This window comes from Haemaphysalis longicornis, unplaced genomic scaffold (genome assembly GCF_048455015.1).
Source record: "Haemaphysalis longicornis isolate Haplotype H1 unplaced genomic scaffold, Haemaphysalis longicornis Haplotype H1 scaffold_1, whole genome shotgun sequence".
NCBI classification, from domain to species: Eukaryota; Metazoa; Arthropoda; class Arachnida; order Ixodida; family Ixodidae; genus Haemaphysalis; species Haemaphysalis longicornis.
In genome coordinates this window covers 275,385,000-275,391,131 of record NW_027526203.1, presented here as the reverse complement: position 1 = coordinate 275,391,131, position 6,132 = coordinate 275,385,000, and the positions used below count along the sequence as shown (strand labels likewise).

General features: G+C 45.7%; 1 long non-coding RNA gene across 1 annotated transcript; it reads left to right on the top strand.

Annotated features, from left to right (window-relative positions):
- Positions 1-931: 931 nt before the first annotated feature.
- LOC144169708 (uncharacterized) lies at positions 932-5,931 on the top strand. Its single transcript, XR_013322502.1, has 3 exons — positions 932-1,133; positions 2,354-2,472; positions 5,094-5,931. It is a non-coding gene; the product is annotated as an uncharacterized LOC144169708 (long non-coding RNA).
- The last annotated feature ends 201 nt before the right edge of the window (positions 5,932-6,132 follow it).

Here is a 6,132-nt window from a genome sequence, read left to right as displayed (position 1 = left end):
TCCCGTGATACTAAAAAAACTGGGAGAGTGTACGTCTCTATTTGTTGCCTATACACCTCTGTCGTCGCAGTATTGGCGATGATGATGATGATTGCTATTGGTTTCCCCTTTGTAGCGGGGTGATGACATGTGATCTTACCAAAAAGGACTAATATACCTATGTTTTATACTCTTGGTTTTATACTAGCGCTGCTTAGGGCAGGCACAAAAAGCTTATTATGCACAAAATACTTTTTTTTCTGTTACAGGTTGTAACTGTCCTAGGCAATATTCCCCTCTCTGCTTTTCGCCCACCAGCATTCTAATCTTCTTTTCGTCACCTCGACATCCTTGAAGTTAACTTCTTCTGTGCTACCCTTAAATCCTAGGGCTTCTGGAAGCCCAATATTTCCCTCATGTAGATTTGGATGGATATCCTCGCATTCTAACACTATGTGCCGCATAGTTTCTGTTTCTTTTCCTCAGACCACGCATACCGCATCATTTCGGGAATACTTCCCCACAAAGCTCTTAGTTCACAAGCAACATGCTCTAGCCTCAAAAAGCAAAGCACTGCCCTGAGAATTATCGTAGAAATTTTCCTTTCTGATGTTCAATTTCTCGGCCCGGTACATCTCTAACGACGTTTTAGCTTCCACTTTTTCTCTCCATTTATTCGTTTCAATCTGCCTTCCCTCTTTTTTGGTTACCTTGGCTGTTTTGAATTCTCAGCTTTTCTTTCCGTATTTCATCGTTAGCCTTCTAGTCTTCCTTAACCACTGCGTGTCCACCCTTTTCAAGCGTTTGTGTGATTTGTGCTCGCCACCTAGCGGCCGTCGCGAGAATCACCCTATAAACAGGTCCGGTTGCGGACTTCCCCATGGCGCAGCACGCTTGTTTATCGTCGTAACTGCGTAGTTGTCGTCATACCCAAAGACGATAAAGCGGAGGTGTAAGAAGTTTTGCTGCGTTCCCTTCGGTGTGACGGCGCGATTGAAGTACAGCAGCGCATACTTTTACCGCTTCCCGCGAGAAGCAGACGACGCGCCTCTCAAAGCGCTGTGGACACGGAACCTACGGATTGGGAAAAAAAGGGACGCCCACCATGCAAGTTTGCCCAAAGCACTTCGATCAAAACGACTACTACCTTCCAGGTCAGCAGCTACTTGCTTTTTCATTGAGATGACGCGGCATTGCATGCGCGCGGCGTATCTGTCGACGAGCTTCCCCCCATGTGGTTTGCTCGAACTATGTACCGGCCTTTTTCATATATCTGTTAGGTGCTAATATTGCCAAGATACATGTTTGAAATGAAGCCTTTATTTCAATTAGCTTGGACATCGTTTTTTACTTCGCACTTGAAGCCTTGCCTCAAATGGGCATCTACCCGCCACGGTGGCTCAGTGGTTAAGGCGTTGTGCTGCTGCAGCACGAGTACGCGGGTTCGATTCCCGGCCACGGCGGCCGCTTTTCTGATGGAGTCGAAAAGCCAGAACGGCCGTGTGTACGAGATTTTGGCGCACGTTAAAGATCCCCTGCAGGAGGTCAAAATTAATCCGGAGCCCTACACTACGGAGCGCCTCATCGCCTGCGTTGCGGCGGCGCGTTAAACCCTACAGTCAATCAGTCAAATGCACATCTGCGCGGCCGACCCGCGCGCAGGTCGACGTGCTTGACTCTCAAGTCGGTGAATGGCAGGAATCCCGCAGCTTGACAGCTCCAAGCAGCGTACACACGGCCGTTCTGGCTTTTCGACTCCATCAGAAAAGCGGCCGCCGTGGCCGGGAATCGAACCCGCGTACTCGTGCACGACGTTATCTTATCGGCGCACGCTGTGTCGCCTCTTTGTTTACTCTTATCGCGCGTGAAATTCTAGTGTAGTCGTTACGCGAAAGCAAGTTGTGCATGTTCCAAACGCCCGCAGTGATCAGCGCGCCTGTTAACCAACTAGTATGACTTTTTACTAATTATTAATTAGCGAATGTTGCAGGCGGCTGCAAATCAAAATAGTCAAACTTGGGTTTCAAAGCGGAGAATAACGACATTGCTAGAAAAAAAAAAGTGTACCTGAAATTTAAAATGCGCCCGAATGTAGAACAATTTATAAAAACACAGCCCGAGTGCATAGAACCTGACTTCACCCGCAGCTATCCGACGCCCTAAACATTACACCGCGGCGTAAGATGTTCGCTTTATAAGTTTATCGAGCACCTGTTAGTTTCATGCTGTCATGAGAAGCCAAATATTTTCTGCAAAACGTTTACAACAATTCGATATAAACCAAGTGGTTCTAAATAGACCTTTTTCAGTACTGATGATTTGCATTTAAATTTGCGTATTGTCGTGGCATGCTAACGATATTCTGTGTTTTCAGGCTACGAATCGAAGAGGAAGGTACCAAAGAAAACAGCAGTTCCAAGTCAGGACCTGCCCATCATGAACAACTGAGCGCAGAAAGGCAGCCAAGGATGCAGCGGTCCACCATCCACCACTGTAAATATAAGTTGAAAACCCTCCTCTAAAAACGTATGCAGTACCCATTTTAGTCTACTTTTCTTGAAGTCAGGGCAGGTAGATGGCTAGAGCCAGATCATGCAGCTCAGGAATTCTTGACACGCTGCTGATCACCACTGCTGGCACTTGTGCTGTTCAGCTGACACAACAGTGCTGATTTATCATTATTCGTGCCAATCAGGAATATTCCCATTTTCCATGAGAAAGCAGGGTTGGAACACCAATTTCTTCCAGCTTGCGTCACAAGTTAGTCACCACACCCAACAGCAAGTCTTGCAAATCATGGCACCAAAAGAGTGGGCACCTTTCTGCACAATAGGTCTTTGGCAGCTTCAAGCCTCGAGCCAACAAAGGAAACAAATTTAGGCAATTACACCATGTTAACAACAGTAACATCTGTTGACATACTGCTGTGGGATTATGATGTTTATCCGGGGGCAAAATCTTGTTCAGCACACCCTAAACTCGACGCTTTAAAATGACTAGAAGAATCCGGGGCCCGAAAGTGTGCCACGTCAAAATATGTGGGTATTCTTCTGGGGCGCATGACCGTTCAGATCTTCTAGCAAGACATTGCCATTCTGTCGTTGTCTTTGTGAATATGTCCCATGTGTCAGCATGGGTTTGAAGCAGCAACAGCATATATTTTTGCATTGCTTTTTCCATTTCTAGTGAAATTCACCTGACACAATGATTATTTATACAGCCAGAGTGAGTGAGTGAAATACTTTATTAAAGACGAGAGGCCATGAGGCCCTGTGGGGAAGTGAGGATGGCGGAGGGGGAGCAGAAAGGGAGAGGTCACAATTCATCACAGTTCACACAGTGTACACACTTCTAGTTTTAAGGTCCTATTCACAAGATGCACATTTCACTCTGTCAGTGGCACCAAAATGCATAGTTTGCACTGTTGACATTGGTCGTGGATGGGAATGGCCAGTCCGGGAAAGTCTGCCAGACCGCTATACCAGCTTGTACAGACCGTTTTCAAGCGCGTACTGGGTAATTATTTCTAGAGTAGCGGGGTCTTCACGGACACGACTAACGTGCTCCAGTTCAGTCGTGGGTGCAGGACCCACAGTTAGCAGTTGACAGCGGTTACGGGCGAATATAGGACAGACCCAAATTAAGTGGAATAGATTTGGTATGGCATTACTATTGCAGTGGGGGCATCGGTGCAGTTGAGAGCCTGCCGGGGCTGACCACTTATGTACAATGTGTGGTGTGTACGCTGCATTTGCATACACTTTATTGGCAAATACCTCGCCCGAACGTGAAAAGGGCTTGAGAGGCGCAAGGATGCCAACCGGAGTTTCAGCTTGCAAACGCTTACTGCTTTCTTTTTTGAGAAGACGTAGCCGGAGTTGCCAATCTGCTTGGAGAGAGGGGACGGGCGTGGCGGGCACCGTGGGAAGTGATAGTAGCCTCTCCCTGGCTGCGTCGTGAGCCATGCGGTTGCCTTGTGCGCCGGAAGTATGTCCCGGAGTCCAAACAATGCGAATAATGCCCTAAACAGGCCCCACATACACAAAAAAATTCGCAGCTTTAACACGTTATAAGCAAAAGCTTGTGGGTGGCCGGTCACGTTTGCTGCAGAGAAGCAAAGGGACCGCTGCCAAAAACACTTTCTTTTTGATTTGCTCGACCAAGTGTAACACGTAATATAATATTGGATACAGACATATCGTGATACCCACAGACAAGCCGAGAAAAGAAGGTCCTGTCATAATATGCTACCGGAAGTCGTCACAAAAATGACCAGACAGCATTGATCCACAGTTTGGCTATGCCAGCCACTTCATGATTATGCTTTGTATATACAATGACATGATTCGTTGCGCAATATAGGTTGCCAGTGAGCTTCTGTCCTGTCGTTTTAAGAGTGGAGCACTTTAGGCGCCCGGCTTGTCTTTGTAGCTCGTAGGGGTCACAGCGTCACGCACCGAAACAGAGGCTCCGAAAAGAAAACCGCTTCCCCTGGTCGAGATCGAACCTGGGTTTCTCACGTTACGAAGCTAGCGTCTATTCCGTTGCACCGCAAGAACTTTTGAAATAACAAAATGAGCGAATTTCACCTCCTCCTTTCTTGAAAGGGTGCTGAGGGTTCGGATCAGCTCAAATAATCCAGACTATTCATCCATCCAACAAAGCTCATTGCTACAACATTGCGCACCAACACATAAAAAGCCTTGCAGAGTTTTTTAGGTATCATCAGTGCTCCCAGTCTTCCGGTTTTCTCATTACGGTACGTCGAGTCACTCTTCTGACTGCTAATATTTGGTTGCTCGCTTAAATATGTCCCGGAGCCCTTGCCACATCATATTAAGGTGCAGCACGCGGATCCTTTGAAATGCACTCCATGAAGCAATTACTCTTTTGTGATGATTGCAAAATTCCCATCGACCGAAACTGCAGCAAGATGTGGACTCCTGAACCTTTCGATTAAGCAAAGCTGTATATCATCTTCATGGTTAGAGTAAAGTGCAAAGCTTCTTGGGCTAGTTTCCCCCCCCCCCCCCCCAAAAAAAAAAAAAAAACACAGCATTCCTCAGGTGGCACCACAACTTCCTTTTTCCTTCTTTTCTTTCTTTCTTTTGCAGAATGTGCACAGGAGCCCACTTTCACACCTCAAGAGCAAGGCACTGCTACTTCCCATGCAGAACTAGCGTCTCAAGCTCGAGTGAAAATTGACAAGGTTGTTCAAGTTAAATGAGGAGCACTTGTAAACAAATTTTTTTACACCGTAGATAGTTCGAATGTTAATTCCTTCACCGGATTATCCTCACTAGTTGCTGGTGTATGGTTACGGCCTATGAGAGAGAATACAGCCAGTTGCCCATAAAACAGTTCATGCCGGTGCAGTCCATGCCTGAAAAACAACAGAAACACTGATTATTATATACCAAGTTGTGCTTAAGTGTCCGTGTACGTTTACAGAAAATACACATTCTTGAATAGGTCCGCTAATCCTTGCACACTTGCAGAACTGCAAGCTCTGGTCGAATAAACCAAGTTAACTCAACGTTTTATTATTTGCTGGAAATAGTCCACTTGATTTTCGGCACTGAATCGTGCATAAGGTCCTCAGAAAAGGCACTAGTTCTTAAACGCTGTTACAGCATCAGACCACAAACCGATACCAAAAATAAGAAGACAATTTAATAGCTTACTGCGAAATTCCCCAAGCAAGGCGGTTGCTCAACTTACTCAGTTAAGTCTCGCAGGATGTTGACTTTTAGCTCTGTTATACAACTTGCATAGGTGAAAAAATGGCTTACCTGCCAGGTAGCGGTGAGATTACTGATAACGTGAGGTTAAGCATACAAACTTTTTTATTCTATAGCAATATGTGTATGTGTGCCACGACCCTGATCTGTGGCTGAATTATGCAACACGTAGAAGTGATGAAATTCAACTATATTCGATAAAACACCAGAATAAAACTGACTCCTTTTACACATGAGTGCAACACAATTGTAAATTGACAACATATTTGTTTGAAATCATTCAAAGTGATCATAATGTGACGTAAATTACAATGGTGATAATAAACAAACCAGAGACTGGTGGGGGAAAAAAACAGCGGAATTGCGGAACTACACACAGTGACACACCATGAACCAAACTTATTGAAGTCAT